Source organism: Chinchilla lanigera, unplaced genomic scaffold, assembly GCF_000276665.1.
Source record: "Chinchilla lanigera isolate Chin_1 unplaced genomic scaffold, ChiLan1.0 scaffold00205, whole genome shotgun sequence".
In the NCBI taxonomy this organism is placed as follows: domain Eukaryota; kingdom Metazoa; phylum Chordata; class Mammalia; order Rodentia; family Chinchillidae; genus Chinchilla; species Chinchilla lanigera.
This window is the reverse complement of record NW_004955606.1, coordinates 74,031-90,132: the sequence shown is the minus strand read 5'-3', so window position 1 is coordinate 90,132 and position 16,102 is coordinate 74,031.

Below are 16,102 nucleotides of genomic sequence, written 5' to 3'. Positions count from 1 at the left end.
GGGAAAAGCAGCACATAGTGATGTCTAACCCACACCCTTGCGGAAGAAATTAGGTAAATTTTACTATGGATATTTCAGGAGAGTAAGCAGAACATGCAAAGTTGCAGTGGTATGAAAAAAGTGTATTATGTGGCCGAGAAGACTGGAGTTTCCCAAAGATCTGAGCTATGATGTGCAAATGTGTGGGCCGTCTATTTTGGAAGTGATCTCCTACAGGCAGAGTGGTAGCTGGAAAGAGTATAAAGGAGACAGAAAAGCCAGGATAAGAGAGCATCACTGAGTGGGCTGCTGCTGGGAGCAGCTGAGTCTGAGATTCCCTGGACCTCAGGGGGCCCCAGAATGTGTTTCAGAACAGCTTCCCTGGGAGACAGAGGGCATCCCTGAGTCACCAGGAAGTCACCAACAAGCTTTGCAGAAGGGATATGGGTGCCTTTCAAATATGGCATGATATGGAGTAGGAAAAGCAAGCATGGGTGCTACACGGAACCAAGATCAAGGACATCTGCCTCGCATGCCACACACAAACATGCACATACACACACACCCCAGCACCCAACAATTAACCCTGGCAGCCAAGGAAATGACTGCTTTGTCAGAGCAGTTCATCTGCAAAGATGCATAGGAGAAAACTTGTGCTGTAGACACAATTCCTCTACCTGATAAAGGGAGCTTCCTGTCCTCTTCCCTAGAAAGCATTCACTGTGATTCATGAAAACACATGCCTTTTTTGTGTGCGAAGTTTTCACTGATGCAATGGCAGCAGAAACACCAAAATGATACCCAGGATTTGGAGGCAGATTTATTTATGTCAATGGGCACTGATTGGAATCATTTCCTAGAGTGTCAGGCCCTGATCTCTGGTGGTCCAGGGCTTATATGGGATAAGCAAGCAGGAAATGCAGAAGCAGAATGGCTTGTTAATTGTGGATTGGCTTATACAGTGTGCATCATAGTGACCAAGTGTTTCTAAGAGACAGGAGCAACCAAAAGTGGAACAGGAACTATTACCTGAATGACTAACAAACTGAAGTACATTGGCAGAGGGAGGGGGCATCTTTTGTTACACTAATATGGAGTACTTTTTTTTTTTTGGTACCAGGAATAGAACTCAGGACCTTGCACTTGCCAGGCATGTGCTGTGCCACTGAGCTATATCTCTGGCTATTACACTAATATATAGGCAGTACCTTTTCCCTATTTCCTATTTCACACTATCATTCTATCCACAAAGAATATGATCATTTCACAGGTAAGCCCATTGTCAAGAACTATGAAGAGTCATGTCAGCCTGCCAGTGTCTTGGACCCAGAAGACTTCTGGCTCAAAGTTGAGAAGCATCTAGCAGTTAAGGTATATTTCTGTTATGGAGATGTACTTCTCAGAAAAATTATCTAACATTGGAGATCCAAAGTGGACAGTCCTATTGTTCCATTATACCAAAGAGTAGTTCAAACTGCTTGCTTACATTCCAATGGGTCCTTCCTAGTGGGTCTGAATCCCATAAATGTGGGTTTACACTGAAAAGACAGTGAAAAGATTCCAGTAACAAGCCTGATAATTCAAGGTCAAGGTCACAGAAGCTTTGAGCTACCAATTCCAAACCTTCCAAATAATTCTTCTGTATATTGTTTCCCTAACTTTATATTCACCTAAGAAACAATGACATTCACTTAAAGTTCTTTTTTTCCTCCATTGGATTTAAGTATAAATTAAGGAACTATAATTATACACACACACACACACACACACACACACACACACACAATCTGTTACGGTTTGTGTCTAAATGCCCGCCCTCCCAGCCTTATGAGGTCATAGGGTTTTTTTGGAAGCGGATGAATCTAGAGTTTGTGATTGATTAGTAGTGCAATGCTGGGATTAGGGAGGGTGCTTGGTGGATCAGTCCACTGATCCGAATTGGCACCACCCTAATTCCGCAGTATGGATAGGATAAAAAGGCCCAAAGAGGTTTGCTTCCCCTTTTACATTCTTGTTGCTTTTTCTGCATTTCACTTCCATGAGCTATTGCCATTCTGCCATGTGCCACTCTGCATTGGAGCCAGTCAGTTGTGGACTGAAATCTCTACAAACCATGAGTAAATAAAACTTTCCTCCTTTAACTTTGGGTGTCAAGTATTTTGTCTCAGCAATGAGAAAAGTGACTAAGACACTATCTAATAGTTTATATTTAAAATTTAAGAAGGCATATAAATTATAAGGCATAACTTGGTATATTGTTTTTAGCCTAAATTCCTTTTAGGGGCTTCAAATGCAAATGCTGTAACTGCCAAGGGGACAGAAACACATTTGTGAATTAGAAACAAGTAACATCTTATTTTTCTTTTACTCTCAAAGATAAGCTTATGTAAATCTTAGTAAATAATTAAAACCATAATCCAACTGATACCTATTAGGCTATTTTCATAAACATTTTAAGAAATAATTTTAATTGTTACATTATTAAATAGATGTGCTATTCAAATTGCAACTCTGTGGGCAGGTGTGGTGGCACACACCTGTAATCCCAGCACTCAGGAAACTGAGGCAGGAGGATCGCTGGGAGTTCGAGGCCAGCCTGGGTTAAAAAGTGAGTTCAAGGCCAGCCTGCGCTGTAGAGTGAGTCCTTGTCTCAAAAAGACATAAGAAAAAGAGAGGAGCAAGGAGAGAGCTCAGAGGCACAATGCCTGCTTGGCAAGCCTGAGGTCATGAGTTCAATTCTAGGTACCAAAAATAAGATAAAATAAAATAAAATTACAATCCTGTATTTACTATTTTAAGATGTCAATTGTTTTTTGATTCCACTTACTCTCCATGTCATGACTCAAATAAAAAATGAATCATTTTTACCCCAATTTATGAAATTTTTCTGTATTCTCAGAAAATGATTTTATACTGAATTTTTAAAAAACTAATCACAGTCCTGCATTCTTTAGAAAATTGACTTGTTGGAGTCCAATAGAAGCTATGACGGTCTGAATTGCATAGATTCATTTGGTACATTCTCAGGTAGTATTTTGCAGATATATAAAATCCTTGACAAAAGGTATTTCAAATAAACAAGTCTGCGTTTTATATGCCAAGTGGGAAAAATATTTTTATGCAGTTGGTACAGCAGATCTGGCACAAGTTCAACCTTAGTATGACCAGATCTTACAGTACTGTGCAGAGAGCATCTGGGCCGAGGAACAATCACCTTTTCAGTAAAGTCTTATCAAAAGCGGGGAGTCCATACTAGAAGACCACACACTATCAGTCTGAGGGAGTCATTTAGATCCCAGAGTTTCAGAAATATTTCAAAGAAATCTGAGGAGGAATGTGGGGAGCCTGGCCGGGAATGAATGATTAAACTGAATAATTAAACTGTGAGACAAAAGCACATAGGGTATATGGGGTGTAAATGGCTAAAATACAGGGCAAAACACAAATGACTAAGGCAAAAGACATGCAGGCTCTGTGAGAATAAATAATTAAACTGCGGGGAAAAGCACACAGGCTATGTGAGAATGGCACGGTTAAGCAACAAGAAGTTCAGATCAGTTAAGTATGTTGTGTCTGGCCATCACTCCTCCCTTTTCCACAGGAAAAACTGCTTAGCCTTGAGATGGTCACCGGTCCAAATTGTCTTTCTCCTGCTTTTTCTCTTACACTGATATTCTAAATAAAAGCCAGAAAGTTCTCTGGTTGTTTGCTTTTTTCTTCTCCTAGAGTCTCCCTAATGCCTGGGTGCTCTCGGCAGAGAAATAGTCCCTCTGGGCCTCTCAGTGACTGAACTAAGTCTGTCTCTGGGTAATCTTGTCATCTCCATGTCACCTGCATTAGCAGACTGTGACAGAGGAAGTTACAGCCACCATATGTGCAAGAAAAGATTAGAGGAACAATCTCAGTGCCACTTGCATCTGTCTCATTCACAAATTTAGACTAATCTGATTGAAATAAAAGTTCATTTCATAAATAAAAGCTCATGTTTAATTTTTTTACCCTCCTGGTGTTCAATCTACAAGCTCTTTATGCTAAAAGCGTCAATTTAACTGCACTTGTTTGAGCTAATCTATTGGTCAGTGCTTCCTTTTATTATAGACAGCTAAATTAGGTAGAAATAGTATAGGCAGTCAGACAGGGATAGACCCTCAAAGGAGCCAGTGCAGAAGATCAGAAGACATTACAACTGTGGCTGGAGGTGCATTAATTGAAGGCCAGGCCTCAAGATCAAGAGGGAATGACTATACTTACATACCTCCCCGAGGGTATAGACAATAATGATGGATAGTCTAAATTGGCATCAGTCACCGCCTGACCCATCCCTTCCAAGAAAGGTCCTTGTTCTTTCCACGTACACTTGCTACACAACTTGCTTCCCCATTGGATCCATATCACCTAAGCGACTATACTTTTAATCTTACTGGTTGATCACAGTTTTGTTCCAGCTTAGATCCACCTTGTGATTTTGCTCTATAAAACTTCCTCTGAGAAGTGAGCTTACGGATAATCCACTTTCCAGGTCCCTTCCTGTCTCTGTCAGGCAGGAGCTGTCTTTTCCTAAATAAAATTTTATACTCCTAACCTCTGCTGCTCCCCAGAATTCCTTCTTCAGTTTTGGGGAACATGAACTCAGTGCACTGGACATCTTGCAGGTTGGGAGTTATAATATTTTTCGTATATTATTTGGAGGTCTTATACCATCCCTATATCACTTTAAATGCAACTTTGAAGATTTTTCAAATAAGCACTTAACTTTGAAATAATTTCAGATTTGTGGAGGTGAAAGAACTATGCTTATATGCTTCATCACTCCCTAGTGCACTTTAATATGTATTTCCTACAACAGATATCCTGCCATGTAATACATCCACCATAGTCATGGATATGATTCCAACTTTTATTACTCAAATCTTGATCAAATTTCACCCACCCCCAGCCTAAGCTCAAGCAGATGACAGATGTGAATCAGAGAGTAGACTTGGGCCCCCACACCTCTGCCCTTTCTCCTTGACACACCCGAGGACCCATCTCTGCTAAGGCTTTGGGACAGAGCAGGGGAGGATCCTAGGACTGTCATTTTTACTACGCCTACAAGTGTTCGTGTGACCACCCAGCTACTGAGGGAACACAGGGAGAACATGCAGGGAAAATCATTTTCTGTAGATGGGAGGGAGGGCAGAGGAACGGGAAGTAAAAAGGATCAAGATGTGATATGTGTATGTATCAATTCCCCACAATGACTGTATTTACTATGTATCACAAACATACTAATAAGAAAAGGGAAGACAAAGTAGGTATCCTGAAGAGAAGGTGAGTCTTCCTGTTAGAATGACGTGTCCTTGGTGTCACTGCTGTCCCATCACCACAATGCAGGAAACACCAACTAGAAAAGGTAGCTTCTACCCTTATATTTTACAGTCCCAAAGCTAAGCACAAGCTTTAATTTAATACATGCTTGGTATAACACCATTGTATAACTCCACCCAGGTTTATACAATATATCTTATTTTATTATTTATTTATTTATTTAAAAGAGTAAAAGAAGGATAACATAGTAATAGGGGGATTTACCAAATTACAGACAAAGTGGTAGGACAATATCAATGGTTGTTATTTTACCTATTGGTATCTTCAAGATAGTTTCTCAGGAAAACAAATTGACAGATAATAGTGAGTTACAGACAAAAATGGTAGGAAATTATCAATGGTTGTTGTACTATACTTTGGTTTCTTCAAAGTGGTTTCTAGGGAAAACAAATAGAGCTATACATGAGTATACAATATATTTTAGAAAAAACAACATGAAGAGAAGACACCAAAGATCTTAAAATATAAAAGCATGCTACAAATTCCACAGCAAATAACTTCATCGATGTCAACACTGTTACAACTGAATGAGGCAAAAATAACCCAGGTTCTTGTGCAAGGAAAGAATTGCCAAGTATACACCTTGTATTGTAGTAAGTAGCTACATTTATTGAAGAGCACAGGCACAAGTAGAAGGGCAAAGAGAAAAAGGAGAAGGAAGAGGAACTGAGGAAGATGAACTCAGGAAGAGAAATCCTTGATAACTCGATTACTCAGGCTTCCGGTATTTAAAGGGTCAGACACCTCTGACTCCAGATACCTCCTATTCACCTCTCATTGGTGTTAATGCCATCTTGGGCATCTTGACCCCCTGAATATAAACACAGATAATCATTAGGGTGGTGTTGTGTTTATAGCTGAATGAAGGGAAGGGAGTGGCTCCCTCAGTGCCCCTGAGCTAGATCTGTTGAAGCACCTCTAAAAACACCAGGATCGACCCAAGTTGTCTATGATCAATAATTAAACATTGCAGCACTGCTGTTCCCAAATAACATGGAATGATAAATACAGACCAAATACTAGATGATAGTTACCTTGCTATCAGAGCCACACTCATAGACTTCAGCAGATAACAGGGAAGTAGGACGGAACCTGCTCCTGTGACCCTCCCTTATGCTGTTATGGGAACACGATCTGTAGGAGAAGCAGCAGCAGACCTCCCCCAGGCGTAGCACGCATTCCACAGGACATTAAAGAGTACTTGTAAATTTTATTGCTGCTGTATTGGAGGACCTTCACCACCAACTTAGATTATTGCATAGGTCACATGAATTCTGAGCCAGCAAAAGGTTTTAATGTGAACCTCAAGCCTGGACAAGAAGGCACAGATCTGTTTTGCCTACTCTTTTCCACTCAACACAACTACAAGTCCTTCAAATGACACAAGAACACCCAAATAAAACTAGGACTCATAGCATTCCAGCCTGTACAAACAGAAGACAACACAACTGGTGGGTCCCCCAGTTAGGCAGGAATTAAGCAGTTAGGTAGAAACATTCCTTCCAGAATTGGTCTTGATCTCTGACAACCCAAACTCACCTGCATGCCCAGCAGGACCTCAGAGCACTGTGCTAGGTCTAGAGCTCTGGGAAAAAATTGCAATTCACAACCACCTCTCCCTCCTAAGCCACCTAAAAATACCTGGGGAGTCTGGCAGGTCCTGTGGAATGAACCTGGCACAACCCCGTGAACCCATTTCAAAACAACATCTGCACACAGATGTAACAACTTATTCTTTCCTGCATGCTGGTCTTTAGGGGATGACTGCCCAGGGCAGTGACCCTAATCCTGCACTCACAGACTCAGACAACAGGACTCACAAGGCCTGAGAGGTCCAGCAGAGATTGGAAAATGCCAAACCCAGAAGGTTCCAGAAACACCAGACCTCCTGAGGTCCCTGGATGCTCCTCACCTGCTTGTTTTGGGATGCAGTGATGGTTCTTCACAGAGTCTCTGGGTAAGAGCAAAACCCAAGATAGAGGAAGTCCACATCCTAAGAACAATGCACAGGTTTGCAGCAAAAAAATGATGCTAGCGGGAGGGAACCAGAACATTTATACTTTCTGTATTCAAATAAGGTATCAGAAAAACTGGCTCTGCGGGGCTGGGGATTTAGCTCAGTGGCACAGCGCCTGCCTGGCAAGCGCAAGGTTGTGAGTTTGATTCCCAGTACCGGAAGAAAAACAAAAAATAAAAACAAAAACAAACCAGAAAAACTAGCTCTGATTGGCAATGTAACCAGGTACTCACCTCTGATTGGATCATACTCTTAGTCTTATTAGTCAATCAGAAAATTAAAGTGCCTGGTGGTGAGAAACTGTAATGTACTCTGAGAGGCAGAGGCAGTTTGGAGCCCTCCCTGGGTTGAGGAAGATTCCATCTGGAAAAAAGTGCTAGGGATGTAGATCAGTGTGAAAGTCCTGGATTCAATCTCTGATGGTGGGCGGAGAGCCTAAAAAAATCGACAATGAGAATAAATTTTAGCCACTAGTAAAGTGGCTAAAATGTTGAGCATATTACAATTACACTTTTATTGCTATGAAAAATCGCCCAAGAAGCAGGATTTATTGGGGATTAGATGATTTAAAATCTAACCAAAAGTATTCCTTTGTATGTGCATTATTAATCATATTCCTACAGAAAGTGTAACAAAACAATTTTTTTTTGCATCAGGTCACGTATTTTTATTTTATACCTTATTGCTTTAAAAGAGAAAAATAATAGACCTAGTTATGGAAATGTCAAATACAAGGGGCTGGGGATTTAGCTCAGCAGCAAAAGCGCCTGCCTGGCAAGCGCAAGGTCGTGAGTTCGGTTCCCGGTACCGGAGAAAAACCGAAACCAAAAAAAAAAAAAAAAAGAAATGTCAAATACACACAAAGAGTCAGGACTTTAGTCAGGATTTCATAACAATATATAACAAATAGACCCACAATGTAAAGATCAGAGTAGTAAGAACTGACATAGATGTGCATTCAAGGTCCACAGTTCATGCTGCTAGGCTTTGTTCTTATCCGCTTCCCAGCCCCATCACCTTCCCAGTTGTCAGTCCTGTGGACTCAAACTTCAGCATGAGACACCAAGACATAGCCTATCGAAATTGCATGGACAACTCCCACCAAAACTTGCCATCAAGCCTCCGTAACAGATAGTAAAATAATAAAAAAATTACATAACTACATCTTCACAAGCCTCAGATCTCCTATTGGTCCCGTTTCTCTGATTGAATTATGATTGATTCAGGACTAGACCCAGTATAATATTGTAGGTAGACTGTATTTACTAAAGATGCATGTTGCAAACATAGGGCCACAACTGAGATATTTTTGAAAGCATAAATAACAAATGAACAAAGCAGATAAAACAGAATCATAAATATTTCATCTGAAAGCAGGTAGAAAAATAATAAGAAGCAAGAAGTAAACAAGAGATTTGATAGCAAACTAAAAGTCAATCACACCAGTAACTATATTAAATTTTAATGACCTAAATTCACAAATGAAAACAGACTACCAAACTGAATAAAAAGTTCAGAATCAACTATATCTATAGTAAATCCACCTTAAATATAAATACATAATATTAAAAGGGTGGAAAAAGTATGCCATGTAAACAATTGTTAAATTAACATTAAATAAAATTAAACTTCAGCACAAGGAACATTTCCAGATATAAGGATAGGCAGCATTTAGTGTAAAAATGCCAATTTATTGAGAGGACATAGCAATACCAAATGTATATGCACCTAAAAACAGAACTTTAAAGGTAAAAATTAAAGAAAGAACAGAAAGAAGAAATAGGTTAAGTCCAGAGTTACACAGCTAGAGGCTATAATGTTCCTTTCTCAGTAATTTATAAAGCATATACACAGATTATCTGTAAGAATACAGAGAACCAGAACCACACTATTAACCAACTTGGCCTACTTTATGATTATAAAATACTCCAACCAACAATAGCAGAATTATACATTGTTTTCAAGTGCTTATGGAACATTTACCAAAATGACTATATCCTAGGCCACAAGACAAACCTCAACAAATTTAAAATGATTAGGTTCAGTTACCACAGTGTAGTTAAACTAGAGATCAACAACAGAATAATGTTTGTGAAACTGTTCCAAATAGTTGGAAATTAACTCACTTCTGATAACCCATAGGCAAAAAAGAAATTCCCAAGAGGAATCAAAATATATTTTAAATAAAATTAAAACATCAAAAATAAAAATTTTGGATATGTGGGCAAAACAACACATAGGGGAAATTTTATGGCCTCAAATGCTTATATTTACTAAGAAGACAGGTTTCAAATTAAGGATACATTTTTGACATAAGACATTAGGAAGCAAGAAAACCAAATTAAACCTAAAGAATGCAAAATTAATCCAGTCTTTGAGATGAGAAATTAATGAATTTTAAAAGAGAAACACAATAGAGAAAATCAATAAAATCAAGTTAATAGAGTGTGTCACTTTATCTTTCTGGTTAAACAAAATGTAATTTTGCTAGTGGTTATAGTTACATTTTTATTGGATATTTAGAGAGTGATTTTTATGCATTTTGTGATTATAAATGACAACATAAACAGTCCCTAAATAGGTTCTGAATCTTGATTCATTTGCAATTTTATCATTGCTTATTTAGCAATAATTTAAAAGTACAATTTCTTGCAAATTTTTATCTGCATTCTGCAAATAGAAAATATCAACTGAACAATTCTAAGTTGGCTTCCATCCTAATTATACCAACTCTAGGGTCATTTCAAAGATTTTTAACAGAGATGTCTTCCATCTAACTGGTATCTTCCAGAAGGCAGGCTCACCTTCACTCTATTTCAAGGTTTTTAGTCAACTTTGTTCTTTTCTTTGACACATAGTTTTTATTATAATATGTACATTATAATAAATCATAAATAATATATAATATATGTACATATAGTTTTTAATTTTTTTATTTTTCCCAGTACTGGAGACCAAACCCAGGGCTTTGAGCATGCTAGGCAAGCACTCTTCCACTGAGGTATGTGTCCAGCCCTAGAGACAATTTGTGTGTGTATGTGGCACTGGGGATTGAAGCCAGGGCTTTGAACATACCAGGTTAGGAGCATGGTTTCCACTGGGAACTATTCTAAAACTATTAATACACTGTTTTTAGTTCTAAAGGTATGCTCAGTATCCTTTCATCTGAGTTTTGTAAAGACAGCAGTTGGTGCCATACCCCAAAGTTAAAGATATGGTGAAGTAGGAGACAACATCAGGAGTCTGAATCCTCTGGTCTTCAGGTAGAATACTTCCTAAGCAATGGGCCCAGGTGTTAGGAGTGGTTCTCAGACTTGTATCCACATTAGAATCAGCTGCAATGCCTTAAAAAGGTACTGATACTGGGGCTGGGGGTGGAGCTTATGGGTTGGAGTGCTTAGTATGCACACAGGAGGCCATGGTATCAATCTTTTACATCCCGCCCCAAAATACTGAAGCAAACCTATTCTTCCCAGACATTCTGGTGCAATTGTTCTCAGGGCAGAATTGCTTTCATCTTTTTTTGAGCAGCTAAGTTAAGTATTATTTACCAGAGTTAAGAATCACTAAACTGGAGTTACTAGGTACTTTTCAGATGAGGCAACCCAAATCTCCCTTCTCACTCATATGGATTCAACATATAAAGCATATTTCCAATGTAGTAAGTTTAAAAATCATAAATAAATGTCCGAATAGGTTAAAAATAGGAGAGGATAAGTTCTACTCTCTGTATGTAGCAAGGATTTACACCTTGAAAATGTAAACTTTTGTAGGTGATTCAAGCTATGTAAACATTTTCTTTTCATTAGTTTTGTGACTGCTCTGGCTGTTTTTCTCATATGTCCTACTTGTGGCAAGTATGATTTTGGCGTACGTAATACAAATAGTGGCCACAGTATTTTTCAAACAGACTTTGGTAAAAAGTTGTAGAGGACTATTAGAGTGTGGGTATCCCTTGAAATGGTAAATAATCTTTATACTTCATTAAAGAGCCACTCATATAATTAAATTTCTGTTTCACTTGGCCTTTGTAGACTGGACAGCTTCAGTTTACTGGGCACTTTTGGCCTTTTTAAAAAATTACGTGTTTTGGTTTTTTAGTGTATATGGTATAATCTCTGGGAGTAATATACTTGGTCAAATGGGTTCATAACCTGTAAATTCATATACTTTGTAGAACATGAGAATATGACCTTATTTGAAAGCAGGGTCCACTCAGATGTAATTGTGAAACTAGGATAAGGTTGTAAGGAATATGGTGGTACTTAATTCAGTCTGACTGATGTTCCTGTAGGAAGAGCAGAAAAGGCACAGGGATTGGTGCACAGAGGTAAGATGATGAAAACACAGACACAGAGAGGGAATGCCGTATGAAGACCCTGGCCAAGATGGTTGGGTAGCAAGGCAGGCAGAAATGGGAATTATGCAGCTGCAAGACCAGGAGCACCAAGAGTTGCCAGCAACCACCAAAAGTGGGAATAAAGATACGGGGAGTTTCACTCCATCTCCTGAAGGAACAACAACCCTCCTTGGTTTTGGAGTTCTGTCTCCAGGACTGTGAGAAAATAAGTCTCTATGGTTTTTAAACCATCCACTTTATGGTACTGTATTTTGTTATAATAAATAAAACAAGTAGCAATAATCAAAATATCTTCTGTAGAGGACTAGTCTAAAGGTGTTAATAGGTATTAATAATAACAAAGATGTAATGATAAAAAACTATTACAAATACTAAGGTATAAAAGATTCTACATTTCTCATTGCTTTTAATATATTATTGTGACTCTGAAAAAGGTTTTGGACTTTTAAGATTTCTTGAGAATAACCAATAACCTCTTCTGTGAAGGATATTTAACAGAAGTAATTTTGTTATATTTTCCTTGAAGAATACCATTTCTTCAGAGAACTACAAAATTTGAAGACTGAAGGTAATGTTTCCTGAATTGTTGTCTTAGTTACTTTTCTGTTGCTGAGACAGAATACATAACACCCACAAGTCAAGGGAGGAAAACTTTATTTAGCTTACAGTTTGTAGAGATTTCAGTTTATCATCAGCTGGCTCCAAGACAGGGTGGCCTAGCAGAGGGCTTTGAGGAGGAGAAATAGTTCATGGCAGACAGAAGATAGCACAGCAAGCAAGGGACAAGACAAGCCTCTTTCTGTCCCTTATATTGTATCCGACTACTGGGATTAAGATGGCACCAAACCAATCAGTGGACTGATTTAGTAATCTTACACACTTAATCCCAGCATCCCACACTCTAGATTAGCCATCTCTGTAAAAACCCCACCTATGAATTTGAGGCTCTGGGGGATATCTAGGCCCACACCATAACAATAGTCTACCTGGGCAATCTGTTAGTGATGGAAGTCTTTCATTGGCTTCTAAAAAATAAATATTTAGTGGCAGATTCAATACTAAGACCTAGTTCCCTGCTCCCCACCTGCGGCTATTCACCCACTGAAATTACTTAATTGAATCCCTCTCTAATGCTCTTGGTTGTTATGATAAAGCTGTATGATTCTGCTCCAGAAATATGTGACTATATTTTACCCCATCCTCATCAGCTCTGTCAAAATCTGACACCAATGTTCCCTCATCTCCACAGCACTGAAGCAATCAGCTGAAATAATCGTATGCATCTGCACAGGTACCAGGACACTTTTTTGTGGTAGATACTAGGTTCCCATTAAATAGTTGTGCAGTATGTAATTGTTGGGGGCTTGGAGGTACATCATGTTTTGATGAAGTGACATGTAGACGGAACTATGATAAACTTTTTTAGCTGATCATTATAAGTTATCATTCAGCTAAAATTATAGTTTTGGTATAAATGATATCACAGGGTATGCATAAAAAAGATACAGGAATCACTTTTAAAATGCTATGTCATAGGTTCTAAGTAAGACTACTAGAGTGGATGAGTTCATGCCCCACATCCTCAGGCACCAGGATGGCTGGACAAGAAAAAAGAGCAAACCACTGTTACAGAAGTATAGCAACAGGAATGCAGAATTCTAAAAATTTTGTTTGCTTTTGTAAATTAATAGTGTAGTACTGATGATAAAATTTTTAAAATAGACTGGTCACCTCTCACTCTGGAAAGCTGAGGCAGAAAGATAGCAAATTTGAGGCTAGCCTGGACAGTTTAGCTTCGTGAGACCCTGTCTCAAAATTTTAAAAAGGCTCATAGGGTGTAGCTTAGTGTGAAGGCCCCGGGTTTAAGCCCCAACATCACTAAGTAAATAACATAAAATAAAATAAAAATAATAAACATAAAGTACTCCTAATGGCTTAGATTCATGCAGCAATGTTAGTGATTTTTTTTCCTGGTGGAATTTGCCTTCAACAGAAATGTAGCCATCAAGCTAAAATGAGAATATGTGACCAGCTTAATTTCTTTTAAACTAATACCAGAATTTTTCTGTATTTTTTTAACTGCAGAGAGAAAAGTACTTAAAATTTATCTATTCAAAAGTTGAAAATTTCTGCCTTGATTTTGCCAGGGTGTCACAACTGAAGGATTTTTTTGTTAGCAAAAATATCAAGAAATGTGCATTTTACATTTCTATGAATGTCATAGAAATGAAATACTATGTTCCAGGTGATATTTTAAAACCAGATATGACAGTTTTACTAGCATGAATTATTCATTGCTGTAGACAAATTAGCATTGTCTTGGTTTGTATGTGGTTGCTAAAGCTTGTGGTCAGATACACTAAATGTTAGACAGGAATATCATATGACTTACAATGAACATTTTGCCCATAATATATTTGCTCAGACGTGTGTTTTACCAAGAAACCCTAAGCATTGTTTTTAATGTAAGTTTCAATTTTCTTCCAAAATAAGTTAAAAGGAGATTTTTAATAGTAATCAGAGGAAGATAAAGTTTCATTTGTATTGACTAGTGAACTCTAATGTGTGGAGGTTTGCTTGCTATCTGTCCTTCATGAACACATTAGCGTATCTAAACAATTCATATATTCTGTAGCATTAATTAGCATAATCTTGGCCTACAACATGTCTAGAATGCTTTACAATCTGTTGTGATCTGGACCTGAACTGTCTCCCAAAGCTCATGTGTTACAGAATTGGCCTCCAATGCAGCAGTGTTCAAAGGGTGAACCTTGTGGGAGGTTGGATGGTAAGGGTTCAAAACTCCACAGATTATTCTATTAATGGATTCATATCTGTTATGGCTTGTATCTGCAAGTCCTCCAAAGCCTCCCGTGATCATTGGTGGGGAGTTTCAAAGGTGGCTGGATTAGGGTGTGTGAATGTGAATTAGGGGTGTGATACTGGGATTAAGGGTGTGATAATGGAAGCTCCACCCTGAGTAGGGTGGCATCAATCAATAGGCTCGTAGCCTGGATGGAATATAAAGGGACACGAAGAAGACAGGTTTGCTGCTACTACTTCACTGATTGCTGCTTTCTGTCTGCCATGCCACGGACTGTTTCTCCTCTAAGATGCCTCTCTGTGGCGCCACCTTGCTTTGGAGCCAACTTATTGAAACCTCTATACACTGTGAGCTGAAATAAACCTTTTTCCCTTTAACTTGTGGGTGTCGGGTATTTTGTCTCAGCAATGAGAAAAGTAACTAACACAATAACTTAATGGACTATTGGGAGGAGGTGGAAGCTTCAGGAGGTGGGGCCTGGTGGAGGAAGTAGGTCACTGGGGGCATGCTCTTGAAGGATGCATTTTGTTTCCTGTCTCTCTTCTCTCTTCTCTCTTGCCTGTCCCCTCCTCTCCTCACCTCCCCACACTCCCTCCCCTCTACTTCTCCTTATTTTTCTTTCTCTCCCTTAGATCACCAAGAGGTGAGCAGATTTGCTCTGCCATGCACTCCCCACCGTGACGTTCTGCCTGAAAGTAGGACCAGAAATAACAGAGCCAAGGGATCATGGACTGGGATCACTGAAACCATGTGGCAAAATAAGCATTTCCTCTTCTGCTTAACTCAGATATTTATTACAGTGACAGAGAGATGACTAGCACACACTGAATGAAGATTCTTTCTACATAATCTGAAAGGCCCTAGGCAAGAAGAAAGTATGTTTGGGGCATGGAGTAATATTTATAAAGAGATATAATTTGACAAAAACCTTTTTTATGAAGCTGTTTTCTCTTAATATGCTATGAAGATAATATGAGTATTAAGTGAAGGAAAAGTCCATATTTGAGAGAGCAGACCATCTATTTGTCAGTTCACTTAAAATTTACCCAAAGATTAAATTAGTTTTAATGACAGATCAAGACTATGTAGGACAAAGTACGTTCGTTTTGGAGTCACAGAAACCAAGCTTTCCACTGGCTCTTTCTTTTTATTTTTAATTTATTTTTAAATTTTTTTTTGTTTTTTTTCCGGTACCGGGAATCAAACTCATGACTTCGCTCTTGCCAGGCAAGTGCTGTGCCCCTGAGCTAAATCCCCAGGCCCCCACTGGCTCTTTCCAGTAGATTGGGGAGCATTCAAAGAAGATAGAAATTCTTAAAGTCACCAGATTTTTCCATACTGTGGAGCATAAATCCGACAGCACCCATGGTCTATCTTCACAGAGCACAGATGATTAATAGCTGTAAAGCAGTGACGGCTAAACTATTAGAGCTTTCATTGATAACAAACAGCCCTCTGCAGCATGCAAGCAGCCCTCACCACTATTGCTGTAAGGTCGTCCTTACTGTTTTAATTCCAACAGTAAATTCAGAGCAACATAAGGCATTTCTGTGTT